The sequence below is a fragment of the Nylanderia fulva genome, unplaced genomic scaffold (genome assembly GCF_048542155.1).
Source record: "Nylanderia fulva isolate GAGA-0341 unplaced genomic scaffold, ASM4854215v1 Scaffold21, whole genome shotgun sequence".
Taxonomy (NCBI): domain Eukaryota; kingdom Metazoa; phylum Arthropoda; class Insecta; order Hymenoptera; family Formicidae; genus Nylanderia; species Nylanderia fulva.
Window position 1 is genome coordinate 2934798 of NW_028190275.1, and position 14450 is coordinate 2949247.

General features: G+C 39.8%; 1 protein-coding gene across 1 annotated transcript in view; it reads right to left on the reverse strand.

Moving 5' to 3' along the window:
* jing (AE binding protein 2 jing) overlaps window positions 1-14450 on the reverse strand; it is a 118110-nt gene that overhangs the window by 27051 nt on the left and 76609 nt on the right.

The window sequence follows — 14450 nt, forward strand, 5'->3', positions numbered from 1 at the left end:
TTCCGGGTTTGATTCCCTTTCTCGGTTGCCTCGCGTTTCATGGCGACAATAATAATAGACGGTAGAAGAGAACTCGGTCCAATATATATATATATATATACATATACATATATCGCTGACCCTTGACACCCTCCCTCTGTCTGACAACGAACAAAATCACCCTCGGGCGAAAGATGACTGATTGGCAGTCCCTCCGGATCGAAAGCGACTTTTACTACCCCTCTTTTCCTCGGGAAGCTGCCCTTTCATCTCGCGGCCCTTCACGCGTTTAAGGAGAGAGAGAGAACGAACATGCGCAACGACATACATTTTCGACCGAAAAAAAGATTGCTCGGTACAAACGCCACAATATAATCTTGCGGTAAAATCTCTCGACCTTTATATCTTGAATGTCCTAATGTCACCGGCGCACTTAATTCAATGACAGCGGCGGTGGTTAGCTTTCTCCTTTCCCATTTTCGATGCAATTCGTTTCTCACAGCTTGATCGCTTAGAATTTTTTTTCACACGGAAACAGACCGCCCCTTTTTTTCACCGATATTGAAACAGCGACAAAAGTGTGTTTCCGGAATAAAGGTGCACAAAGAGAATTTTCTTTTAGACCTTATCCTGAAAATCATATAGGATAATATATGATAAGACATTTTCTGATTGATATTTACACCACAATAAAAACATTAATATTTACCAATAAAATATGTTCAATTAATTTTACTACGTACATATTAATGATGATTTTAGGATAAATTTTAAGAGTAAATTCTCTCCGTATAATAAATATGAAAAAAATAGCAAATAGAAATATATCAAGCTCTTTTTAATAAGGATACAATCAAGATGATTCTAATTATGAAAATTTTTGGATTATTAATGAAAAAAGTAATCCTTTTTATACTAGATCCCTTTAGGAATCTTTAGAGTTTATCGCGACACCATTCTCAAGTATAACACGAAGATGAACCGGCGCATGTAAAGCAAAATCTCACGCGAGACACGCTCGAGAAGAATCGCGGCGAAAGAGACAGTAACTCGGAAGACACTCACTTTCGGCGAATAACCGTTACGTCGATCGCACATAACACACTTTACATACAAACACACATGCACGCCCACGCATACGCGTGCAGGTCGATTTGTAAGAGCGGTGGGCGTACACGCAGGGTGTCTCAGAAGTCTCGTTTTGTTATCTCTTTAAAAGAATGCCGATTTGCCTCTAGAGACACGAGGAAAAATTAAAGAATTATTCTTAACGAAGAAATAAAAAAAGAATGATTAAATCAAGTCATACTCGGCTGTTGATTCAATTTTGAAATAACACTCACAAAAAGGCTGATTAAATTTTAATGATCTTTACACCGGAATGACGTTTTTTCTAATTGATTCTGTTCACATTTAGAATTGCGCTAGATCGCAGTATTGCATTATATCGAATTCGCTCGTCATCGCGGCGTTGAAATGACACATAAATTGCACGTTGCACAATGCAGATGCAAGAATGCTAATGTGTTCGCGAAGCGAGTTTACTCGCGGATCACCGCGTATATCCGAGGTCGCTGTACATCACGAAAGAGACACACGGACTCTCGGAGTACGCGGACTGTAACCTGTTATAACGGATGGAGACACGTTTCTTAGAAGATGTCTACGTGCCCACGCGATTTCACGTTCTCTCTCAGGAGTGAGTGCCTACGCGAGAGACGCATAAGGTGGCGAGAGCATATTTAATCTTACGAGCCTTCATAGAACCGTATTACACATCGCGGTTACAAAAATTCTAATCTAAAAAAAGCAATTAAAATAATTTCCAGCCCTCTCCATTCTTCCCTCTAATATTTTATTTATCTCGTCACTTCTGCGCGCGTAATTTAATTTCCTCGAAAAATAAAATTAAAATTTCCTTAAAATATTTACTCGCAATTTGCTCTCTCGGAAAATTTTATTCCAGGACCACACGCGTCAGACATAGAGTCTAAAGTTGCAAATGCACGTTGCACTTTTGGGACTTCCTGTCCTGCCGTGGCCAACATCCACATTTCCAGTTTCCATCGCTTTCCGATTTGGCGAACGCAATCTCTGTTTCGGAGCCTCGTGTCGGAATTCGCGTGGGCGAAGTTTCCGTAGTTTTGCGAGCGACTATCGCGTGATTCGACGTCGTTAAGATCCGATTTGAATATCCTTGGATAAGGACGAGGGTGTCGAAACGGCCTCGAGAAGAAGCTTCTTCGTTTAAACGTTTAATCGCCGTTCCTTTTATATCGACTCCTCTCTTTTTCTCCGTATCTATTAGCTTGCCTTTACATCGAATTCACTCTGTATAAAGTTGCTCCCTATCCTCGTTTCGGAAGGTATTTATATTTATTTTTCTCGTCGTTTTTCTTTTTTTCCGTGCAGAAATCAAATCGACGAGTCGAATAAACTTGTCTGCGCCAACAAATTTCCCAGCCCGTTTGTCGGCTTGATTACTTTCCACTGAATTGCGAGACGATCATTAATCGATCTTTGCGAAGCGAAGAAAAGTTACAGTCATATGTAGAGACTGGTTTCACACTAGATATATTACGTAAGAGTATTTAAGAAAAAAAGGATATTCTCTCTAATCCGTGCGAGCGTGTTGAAAATACGTCTATAATTACGCAACATTATTTAAATAGTTATAATCGAGAGAGAAAGACTTCATGTCTTCCATCTTCCCCATCGAGTCTGAAAAAATGTGAATTGCTACATCCATCGAAGCATCGCAGATATGCATGCGTGCATTGACGGTCATATTTGCACGAGACTTAATGAGGCAAGCGTAACAAATCTTCGTGGCAAAATGTTACGTTTGCGGCGATCGTGTCGATAAAATGAAGTTTCGCAAAGGCTATAATCGCATCACGCAATTTAAAAGAGAGAGAGACACTTCATAAAACGCGATCTCGATACTTTGAAACGTGAGGCGTAAATATTTCAGGAATGCCGAGGGCACATGACACCGAAGAGAAAAAAAATCTACATCAACGCAAGTGCAAGATAATGCATAATAACATGAAAAGTTGTACGATCGCGAAAATGTGTGCGAGAGTCGAGAAACTTTGTCGAGGGGAAAGAATGATGAAGGGAAGATTTGCACTTGGCAGAAAAAAATGGCAAGCAGAAAGGGATTTTCTAAAATGGTTTGTTGATATCGAAAGAAAATTACACCTCTGCGATTCCTCGTTAAGTCACCTCTCTCAATTATCTCTTCGCTGCAATATGATTTTTCAGGATTATCGGTTATGATATCCACGTACACGTGTTTTACATAATAAATATCGACTAGATGTTTGTCGGATATTGATTAACGGCGTAAATAAGCAAAGTTAAACGTGCAGCGCTATAAAATAAAGTATGAATATTTATATCGTACAAATTGCACACGAATTTTCGAAATATATTTTAAATGTTGTATGCAAAAATATATCAGTTTTTTTCGCGAAAAATAAGGGATATTTTACGAATGCAGCGATTCAGTATTCACCACGTTAATTATGCTTCGCAGCCTATAATTATCTATCTACTTTGTTTGCAAATCGATTCGATTTTCACGAGGAGCGTATAATATTGCGGGCTGAAACACAGAGAGAGAAAGGAAAAAAAAAAAAAAAAAAAAAGCACGCAGGTGCGAAAGAAAGCGAAGGAAATCTACCCCTATCGCGAGGTTGAGGGACAGGAATTATCCTCGCTACCCTCTTTTCTCTTGTCCGGGAAAAAGAAGAACGACGACGTCGTTCGCTTGAAAATTGACCTCGCTGTCGAGGTCGGGGGTTCTCTCGAGTCTTCATGAAACATACCGTCCATAATTAATGCCACGCGAACGCGGTTATATAGCGATACGTTTGCTAAAGTTATACCTCCGTCGTTCGCACATACATTGAGAAAAGTATCACTTTATCTCGATCAGAGCGTAATAAATCTTCCGCACTTTGCATCGAACGAATATAAAGTCGATCAAAGCGAAGCACAACATTTTTCCCTCTAATATCTGTCTTAAATAAAATTGTTCGAAATTATGGAAAATCATTTCGGTCTCTTTTTCCGTTTCGCGTCGTTTTAAAGATATATATATATATATATATATATATATTGCGAATTGGAAATAGATAGATCTGGTGGTGAAGGTAACATCGTGTATCTCTCCCCGGCTAGACAGACAACTATTGAATTTTGGAGCCACTCCAGTGCTGAAACTTCAGTATCCATCGGTGAAAAATCGAACTGCAGGGCCAATTTCGAGTACGACCCCTCCTCCTTTCGTGAAGCGCTTGTCACTTCGTGCTGCCGGCTCGTTTATTTTCGTCCCGTTTGGATTTTATCTCTCTTCTTCCGTTTCCCCAGTAACCAGTAGCCTGCCAAACTTTGCAATATATTTCGGTACGACACGGTAACCTTGTCTCAAATTCGACGCATTCTAGCGCGAGAAGAAACGAAGAAAGGAACAGGTAAACAAGGGAGTGCGAGAGAAAAAGTCTCTGCTCTCTTTCTCTTTCTTTCTTTCTTCCCGTCGGTGAGACCCTTCGGGCCTCCGAAACTTTCGCAAGTTCATTATCGAGACGAGGAGGAACCTTGTCCCCGGGTTGCACGAGTCCACTTGGCTACTTCGAACCGGTCAGGTAAAAAAAAAAAAAGATAAAAAGCGCGTCGATAGCGTACGTTCGATATACGCGGAATATCGAAATGCGATTTTCAGAGTTTTGCGGCAACAGTGAATCACGTCTGAAATTGGTTTAATACGACGATAAAATCGCATTTCAAGCGTATTGAGTCTCGCAAATTTTGCAGAAACTATTCCGCAGGTGCTCCGAATATAAAAAATAAAAAGTTAAAAATGAAGTATAGAAAATTAAATAATATCAATTAGAGGATAAAATTGCGAAAGATAGAAAAAAAAAAAAAAATAATTAAATGAGATATTGTGTAATCTAAATAAATTATTTGTTCGAAAAATTGATAAAACCTTGATGTACGATACATCGCAGACTACCCTCATATATGTACTTGTACAAATATTTAAACGTATAGTAATCAATTTTATTATACAATCGCAATTAAGATCCATATCATATCCGCTTTGCGCATATCATCTTTGAATCTTCGAATTATGCGATACTCGCAATGCAATGTATATTGTAACAAATGTAATCGACGGAAGAGTAATTAGTCCACAATACAGGAAGGGTAATAATATATCGAGCTGAAAGAGTAATTGATCCAGGATGCGGGCGATAATTATGATATCGGTGCCTTTATATATCGCTATACATATTCATACATTTTTTTTTATTTCGCATTACGGACGCAGCTGTTCAGAAGTATCTCATACAGGATTCAGAAAAGGATTCCGACTGGATTACACGAGATAACGTTTGACGTGTAATTTCGTTAACAATTTCCACGAAAGATAAAACGCGACCGCCGCGATACGTCGTCTCGTCCTACGTGGACGCGTTTCGAATTCAGAATTACGCCGAGGTCGAAAGATCCGTAGAAGATCGTAGAGAGATACTATGGTCCCTTCCGAAAGATCCCCGAATATCCTAAACATCATCTTCTACCGTCCCGCACGATATCTCATCCAGTTTTCAAACGTGGAATTCGAAATCGAGTACGCGAGTTTCGCCCCATCCCACAAAATATGACATTATTTTTCGTACACAAAATTTTGTCTCAATAAGTAATCGTGAGACACGGTACTGGAAGAATTTTATAAAAGTTTCTCTGATTAATATTTCTATCACAATAAGATATAAAATATGTTGGATTAATTTTATTACGTACATATTAATATTTTTTTATTGTGGTGAATATTAATAAGAGAAATTCTTATAATATTGTCCCACAATTACCATGATTTTCAGGGTAAATTCTAAGAGAAAATTCTCTCCGTGTAAGGAAGAAAAAAAAAAGAGAGGAGAAAAGAGAAAACCAGACAACGTGCTTTATTGCAATAATCGTGCATAACAAAAGTCAAATTACGAGAATGCAAATATGTTGCGCGCCGTTAGGTCTTAAACATTAAGAGGAAGAGGATAACTTTGCCGATAAAATCATGATAGTCTCCGTGCCGAGTAATTTTTATGCTCTTTAACCTCTGTATTCAAATAATATATTCTCGTGCGTTGCATTTACGCGGCAATTTATATGAAATAGTGTGCTATAAATTACTTTATCTATTTCTCTATAACTCCTCTAGTCTTCTAATTTATAAATACATATATTTGAAATTTGTGAGTAACACTATTTGTATTATTTATTCCGTTTTTCAGTCGACTTACATGGAATTTCAATTAAACGTTTAACCGTCGAGATATTTAACATTCGAGGACTATGAATAACTACTTTATAGAATGCACATTGTAGAATCTATTACAATTGAAATTACCCATTTCATAGATTCGCCACTTGATTTTAAAGCAAATTTCGCGGAAAATTTGGAATTCACAGGCCGTTAAACGCGAACATTTTCGTCGATTTTCCTCTGAAATACGGTAAAGTGTCGAAGTTGCTAAGGAAAGAAGCCCCTGTATGTCGAAGCTAATACTGATGGAAATAGAAAAAGATCGAGCTAGGCAGGAACAGCTGCACTCTCTTAAGATGAACGAACGAACGAACGAACGAACGAACGAACAAACGGCAGACGGAACACAACCGAAAGAGGGGGTGGCCTTTATTGGTTTAGGGTAGTCGGAAAAGCCGGGGGCATCGTAGCACATTTCCACCGGCAACGTGGTTCTTTTAAATTGTAAAACCGGTAGGTTGGCTAGATAGGCAGACAATGACGATTCGTCGACCATATTATGATCGATAGCGAACGCGTGTTACGTTACGACAGACGGTGACAGTCGTATAATCTCTCATCAGCCTTCTATTATCGAATACCGGCTTGACTTTGCCCGAATTTCAATCGTCTTTCTTGTTTCTCCGTCTATTTTTATACATTTATTTTATTGATGTTGTATTTACAAAAAAATTTTTTTTTAAATTTTCTAAACCTAAAACACATCTTGCAACATAAAATTAATTTTAGAAAAATGAATACGTGTTAATTGGTACACTCTATATCAACTTGATTGTCGAAGATATCGGAAAAGATGTGTATAAAATGCCGATCGTAGGTATATTTCGAATAAAATAAAACGCTTACTTTTGCACCATGCTACGTTCGAAGGAGACGAGTCTTCGGGCTTTGTACACCCTTTATGGCGTGCAATCGATCGATGAAATAGCTCGCGACGACCTTTCGAAACGGCTCACCCTTCTCGCGAACAGCTGGCTCCCGTCATCCATCAATGCAGGAGGAAAACGTGGAAAAGCTAGAGGAGGGCCTCAAAATTTCATTCTCTCACAAAACTCTGCTCGAAGCGAACAACAAATTCCTTCGTCTCGATTAGATTACTCCTCGAAACTTTGAACACATACCACAAACACCTTTCACCACTGATTCCGATTATCGACAACAATCACGGACGTTATTCCGGCGCCTCGGACACGAGTTAATCACACGTGCCATCGGCACGCTCACCAATCACGTTGAAATTAATTTCCACCACGTGAACAATTGTACATAGCTTTCTCCCAGCGTCAGGAGCTTTCGAGATTCATTCGCGCGCCGCGGAATAACTTTCAAAGAGGACATAGAACGCGTTTAGTTAACGTAAAACGCAGTAACGCGTCCGTCCTGCTGTATATATACGATCGAAGCCAGTTCGAACTATAAGGGGGACCGTGTATCGTGCTGTGCTATATCTATCCCGTGGCCCGGCACGGAGAAGACTGGAATGGAAACCGAATTGTGTAGGGGTCTCTACATAGTGCATACGTGTCGGGGTGAGAGATAGAAATATATATATATATATATATATATATATAGAGAGAGAGAGAGAGAGAGAAGGCATGAGAAGGGACGAAGGGAAAGGGAGTTATTCGACAGGGATGGCGATGACCGGGAGGGTCGGTTTATCCTGTCGGAGATCCTATAGGATGGGATGGCTCCCTTCCCTTCCCTTCTCTTCTCTTCTCTTTCCCCTGCGCCGTCACATCGTCGACCGACGCGCGATCCGGTTCGCGTTGAGTCACCGTGTATGCACGCATACACAGAGTTCAGCCTGAACTGTTCAGGTAGAAGAGTAACGCGCGAACCAACTCGTCTCTCCCAACCTCGGCCTCATTAAAGACGCGCGTTTGGGCGCAAGAATGCGCGCCACTGCACGTGGCTTGTTTATTTTATGCGAGAATATCTCGCGCTAATTTATATATATATATATATATATATATATATATATATATATGTATTGACACAATATTCGATGGAATTCAAATTTCTCGCTGTGACTTTGCATGCATTTTTTCGTAATATATAAAACTTAAACAATGAAACGATCATGGATTTAACAATGTTCAACTCATTATTTGTACATGGAGAATTTTCTCTTAGAACTTACCCCGAATTCGTGAAAATCGTGAGATAATAAATTCTAAGAGAAAATTCTCTCTGTGTATATTTGATTAAAAAATAAATTTAAAATTAATAACCATTTTATGTAGGAGTGTATAAAAAATTATATAAAAGTCATAAGTCTGACATTTGCTTGTCTTGATGTTTAATAATTTAGCAGTATCGAACGAGTCATAAATGAAGAAAAAAATGATGATATCTCATTATTGCTTGAATTCTTAACTCTTACGTATCTTTTTATTTCGGAAAAAAAAATAGTCCTGACTCTTATTATTTCAGAACACCCAGTACATGGTATATAGCGATACGGGAGCACAGAATGGGCTCTCTGACCTTATATATAAGTGTCACAGATGAGCGTATTCCGAGCATTTTATAGCGATCAGACAGAGAGAAATGAACAGTTTAAGGGATGAGAAGACGAGGGGAGAAAAACGACAAAAGGGAAGACTGAATAAACGGAGAGAAAGAAAAAATATTTCCTAAATTTTCACGGAGGGAAATAATAAAATAATTCACAGTTCTACACGTGTATGTAAATACGCGAATAAATGCGTTGTAAGCTCGATGTAACGCGGAAGCGGAAGTGCTCCGAAGACGGAATACACAAGTTGGTATATCGTAGTACACGACTTGTAACAAGTGACATATTGCTCGTGACGTAACGCGTGAGGGCGTTTCCGTCCTGTTATGGCCACTTCCGCCTCGAGAGACGGCCGCTTTCGCCCTTTTTCCTCACCTCTTTTTTTTTCTCTCCTATAATTATCGGTCCCGCGCGCACGTCCTTCGGAAATTGTGATGCCAAGGTACGGGTCAATTAACGACGGAGGAGGATAAAAGGCAGCTCGAGCACGTGATGTAAAGCCCGATTTATACGATCGTCGATATATGCGTCTCCCCGTACTCGGAAATATTTAACGAGATCGAGTGAAAATGCAAGTGTCAGCGCAATGCAAAATATTCAAAAATTCCAATATTTTATTTATTTATTTATTTATTTGATCAATTTCTACTTAACTGACTATTTTCTACTTAAACTATTACAGCGAAGAAATGTTTCGTTAGGCGCGTTTTACGTCGATGTAGTTTCATTTTCAAGCTATGGAGAACGTTTTCCTAGGTATAGTATGTGACGATGATATGAATGAGATAAGAAAAGCGTTGAGGAGCGACACGCGTAAAGGCGGCGAGGCAAGAAAGGAACGAGGAAAGAGGCGCCTTAGAGGGAACACATATAGAAGCGACACAACACAACAACAGAAGAAGAGACTCGCGCGCGTAACGAGACAGGAAATCACACCGATGTAACGGGAGATGCCGCGAAAGCGACATAAAGTGACACACGATGAGACACGCGAAGTATCGCGAAGTGGCACAGCATTGATACTAAACAATGCGTGACGTAGGAACAACACGGCGAGGAAAGGATATAGGTACCTAGTAGCGGAACAGACAGAAAATATATCGCGCGGTAATAGCGTGAGTGACAAGAGAGTGACGCGAGGTGATACGAGGGTGACATAAAATGCGGCTTGTTTTACGCATATATATATATATATATATATATATATATATATATATGTGTACAACGGTTAATAACAACGGCGCTGAAGCGAAGTTTCCGAGACGCGTCGCTTCCGGCACTTTATATTATATATTGCTATATCTTAAACTGAATCGCCGATTGAAAGCGCGACAAGATTTCATCGAAGATCAGTGAATATTTAACCACTGACCTTCGACGAAAAGATAAGACCTTTAGTAATTAATATGGAAATTTTAAATTATATACATGTTACACTCAATTATCTTTAAGATATAATAAATTCAGATATAAAAATGAACATCGGACTCTTGATCGAATTTAGATATTTCTTGAACAAAGTATATTGCTTCATTTATTCTCGTTATTTATCATTATAATTAAAATCTATTTAAAAGAGTAAGCTCTCCTAGTACCATAAATTAATTAGATTAGAAAAATTGAATTGAAATGAAGTTTACAAATCTAGCGAATGATAATATGTTTCTATATATAGGTATCTGTTCTCTCATCTTATTGTTAGGTAATATGTTTGCGCGAAGCGACGATCGATATTCGCGATCGATGACATTTGTCGAGTTGTCGGCCGCGATAATTGCGAAAGCGAGAACGAAACGAACGACGGGGATCCGTCGAGATGGACACGCGTGACTGCGAGCACGCATTAAGTCCACGGCGACGATTTGCATACGGCGCGTTATTTGCATAAGCCGCTCGTGGAACATAACAGACAAGCAAATCGAACAATCGCGCCGCCGCTCTTGCATAATATTTGCATAGACGATCGCGGGCGATCGACGGGAGAGAATTTCGTCCCGTCCAGAAACGGTACGCACTTATCAGAAGTGCATTAATAATAAAGAAGGGAAAAAGAAGACGTACTAATTCGCGTACATGACGTGTACTATACGATTCTATCTTCGCCGCAGGAAGTTTGCCGTAGAAAAAGTATACAGGAATGAGAGTTTCAACTCTCCTCTGTATATAGTTAACGAGTTCAGGAAACGTTGCGTGTACACACATCCATAGATCGTTAGATCCATAGATGTCTAAGGTTTGATACGCGTACGAGAGTTCTTTACATTGCGCGGGATTCACGAGTGCTCGAACACTCTAGTTGCTACGAATTAACTGATTCGTATTTTTCTAAAATTATTTTCCTTTTCTCTTTCAGTCTTCTACTTGCGCGATGTAATTATTTTTCAGAAATAATCGTCCAGACATTTAACGTAATTTAAACGCGTCTCATTAGGAGTATTCATAGATCGTTAGATCCGATGAGAGTGCCTTGGGAGTGCTCGAACACTCCAGTTGCTACAATTTACCGATTCATATTTTTTCTACAATTATTTTTTTCCTCTTTCAGTCCTCTACTTGTAACTATTTTTCAGAAAGAAATCTTCCAGACATTTAACGTAATTTAAACGCGTCTCATTAGGAGTATTCATAGATCGTTAGATCCGATGAGAGTGCCTTGGGGAGTGCTCGAACACTCCAGTTGCTACAATTTACCGATTCATATGTTTTCCTCTTTCAGTCCTCTACTTGTAACTATTTTTCAGAAACAATCTTGTAATGTAATTATTTTTCAGAAATAATCTTCCAGATATTTAACGTAATTTAGACGCGTTTCTAATATTCATCGAGATCTCAGTTAAGCGCAAAAACTCGGTTTTTCTAGCAGCTACACCTCTCGCGAATTTGGATCGGATCGATGAAGCGTGTTCCGATTACGGAGATCGTTTAACGGCGCCTTTGTGTCGCGAAATGATAAAATATTTTGTCAGGGCGTCCTCTCTTCAATTTTCCGCGGTCCGAGAGCGTTTGATTTACAAATCAAACGATAATTCGCCCGTACTCCTGGAGTTTGTCTCGTCAGAAGAGGAAGCACAAAGGGGAGCTAAAAGCTCCGGGGAAAGGGTGCCACCCCCGTATACCGCAACTTACCCGCCGGTAAATCCCCTTTGTATTCTCACGTCGGGGCCGGCTGCGCCGGGAAACGATATCGACGGACCGTTTTAAGCGCGCCAGAATCCTTATTCTCTTCCTCTCTCTCGATGTGTGCGAAACAAACACGCTAATCAACGAAACGCGACGATTCCGCGGACAATGTGTCCGTCCATAATCACGTTAATGTTAGCTTTGATTATTTTCGATACTCTCCACGGACAATTGCTTTTCACAGTAGACGAGAAATTATAGATTAAGTTCGAATTCGTCCATGCAAATTGCGAAAAAATGTATCTTGGAAAAATGGAAGATTCACACGATCTCCGTGCTCTCCGTGTTATTGCATAATTAATAATTGTCAATAACGCAAATTATCGGTGACATGGACAATTTCAGCGAACCGATGAAAGAATCGCGAAGGAATTACTACGAAGCGACGATTATATTTATGGCGCATTGACGATCGATAATTGCGAGATAAATATTTCCAAGATGGAATTAATAACTGCTCACCGTATGATCGATCGATCGTTTGATTCACCTATTCGATTTCTCCGGCATTATAAAATCTCTTCAGCCCGAGAACTCGAGTTCGAAGAGGAAGTCACTCACCGTAGCGTGCAAACAGTTACATCCGGTCTGGGCGCGTACCTATCGTCTGGAAAAAAAAAAAAAAAAAAAAGGCTCGCCCGCGAATTGTCCCTTTGCTGCGAAGAGAGAATCACCCTCCTAATTAATCCCCATTTAGGCAATCGGTTTGTTTAAGGACGGCCTCGCGAGGGACTGGCATGGAAATTATTCCGGTCACGAAAGTGGCTATGTCGTGTATGTTGATCGCGGTCGGGAATTCGCCGCATGCTGGGAGGAAATTATTTCGCCCGGCAAGAGAGAGAGAGAAAAGTTAGGAACAGCATGTAGATGAAGATGGAAATAGCAACTGTCTCCATCTTCAGTTAATGTCACATATCTTGCTACCTTTACATCTGTAAAAGATATATTAATCTTTCAATAAGAAAGTTATTTAGATTGATTTAACTTTGTTGCAAAGAAAATGGCAAATTCTATGTTATTGATGTTTTTCCGTAAAAAGTTGGCTTTTGAATTTTACTCATTACTGAATAATAATAATAATAAATTTAGTCTCTCTCTTTCTTTCATTTCTTACAATCATGAATGTAATCACGATTCTACTTTAATAGAATGACAATTTTTAAGCGCAGTAACATAGGCTTAGTTCTTAGGAAGCTTAGATTCCCCTCGTGACTTTATCGTCCTATCAACCCTTTTATCGTCGTTCTTATCGCCTCGACGTGGTCGTTATCTCCGTCTTTTAGACGACGAATCATAGGGAGGAAAATCACTGTGATGCTGATTAAAATTTCAGAAAAACGAGTCGGTCGATCAGAGAGCTAAATTTCGAAGAGGAAAGAACAAAAGGGACAAAAGAAGGAATTTTCAGTGCGGAAGTTAAGCAATTAGAATCTCGATCATCTGTTGCAGTTTTCAGCTTTTCGCGAAACGGTGGCGACTTATTCTGAAACAATCGCGATTGTTTCAGAGGAAAGAAATGTGAAAAGCGAATTTCCTTTCGACACAGTTCGTCCTTTAGCTAAAATCATTGAGCTGTTTAAATGATTCCTCTTGTTATCCTATAATGTTTAGAACCAGCAGGAGTTCGAAAGAGTCAAAATACAGAATGGTCCAGCAGCTGATTCTAAACAACGGATAATAAAAATACGAGACAACAAATGCTCCAATAATACACCACGCACCGTTACACACACTATCTGCTTACAAACAGTAACAAAACTTGTGTGTCAAGGCACAAAGGCCATCTGTCGATTCTCGGGATGTTTAGTTTCGTCCCGTGTAGGAACGAGACGAGTTTTAAAGCGAGACCTGGTTTAGAAGACACTTCTCGGATCAAAGAGTGAGAATTGGATTCGATTAGCGAGAATTTACTTCGAATTATTGTAATGTTCATTAAGCGAAGGAAAAAACATCTCTTACGCGGATGAAGCCTCGTTTACTCGAAATTGGATCGTTAATCACGACAACATGGTCGTGGCACTTATACAGGATAACGATGCAAAATAGAAGTCACGAGAGAAACACGAGCGAAACGTTGAACGGAGGATTAAGGAGGAGTCGATAAGTGCCATCCCTATCGAGAATCGGAACATCTTATTCAGCTTCGGCAGGGTAGCGAAAAAAAGAAGAAATATACGCGCGCACGCGTGTATATATCGGGAAATGCCGTTCTCGAGAGGAGGTCGACGCCCACATCACGTACACATATACACGAACGTTCAAGCATCTCGCCCACGCCATCGACTTCTCCGCCAGAGACCAACGGAGACAATGAATCCTAAAGTTATGCGCCAAGATCTCGTGCAACCAAGTCGTCCCGCTGCTGTTTGCAGCGAAAGCTGACTGGCACGACTGGTGCATCGTCACGTAATGCTTATAAAGCGATTCTCGGTT